The sequence below is a fragment of the Solanum stenotomum genome, chromosome 8 (genome assembly GCF_019186545.1).
Source record: "Solanum stenotomum isolate F172 chromosome 8, ASM1918654v1, whole genome shotgun sequence".
Taxonomy (NCBI): Eukaryota; Viridiplantae; Streptophyta; class Magnoliopsida; order Solanales; family Solanaceae; genus Solanum; species Solanum stenotomum.
Window position 1 is genome coordinate 60,016,830 of NC_064289.1, and position 357 is coordinate 60,017,186.

Sequence of the window (357 nt, forward strand, 5' to 3'; positions counted from 1 at the left end):
ATCTTAGCAATCGAAGCTCAAGAGGATCAGTGTAGCGCTTTCCATGCAAAGCCACTTCCTTTTCTCGAGTAGTCAAAATAATTCTACTTCCTTTCATACCATTAGGAAAAGGTCTTGTTAACTCATCCCACGTAGTAGTATCCCACATATCATCTAAGACAATAAGATACCTCTTTCCTAACAGTTGTTTCCGTAGCTTATCAGCAACATCAATATTCTCAATCAAATTTGAATCCGAGCCATTAACTTGATTAAAAAATTTATTCAACAAATTATTTTTGTCATATTCTTGGTCGACTGTGCACCATGCGCGAAGGTCGAAATGACTTGAAATTGATTTATCATTGTATACTTTGA

The 357-nt window shown here is 35.6% G+C and overlaps 1 protein-coding gene across 1 annotated transcript in view; it reads left to right on the plus strand.

Moving 5' to 3' along the window:
* LOC125874054 (protein TRANSPORT INHIBITOR RESPONSE 1-like) overlaps positions 1-357 on the plus strand; it is a 285,290-nt gene that overhangs the window by 269,290 nt on the left and 15,643 nt on the right. The window lies entirely within an intron of this gene.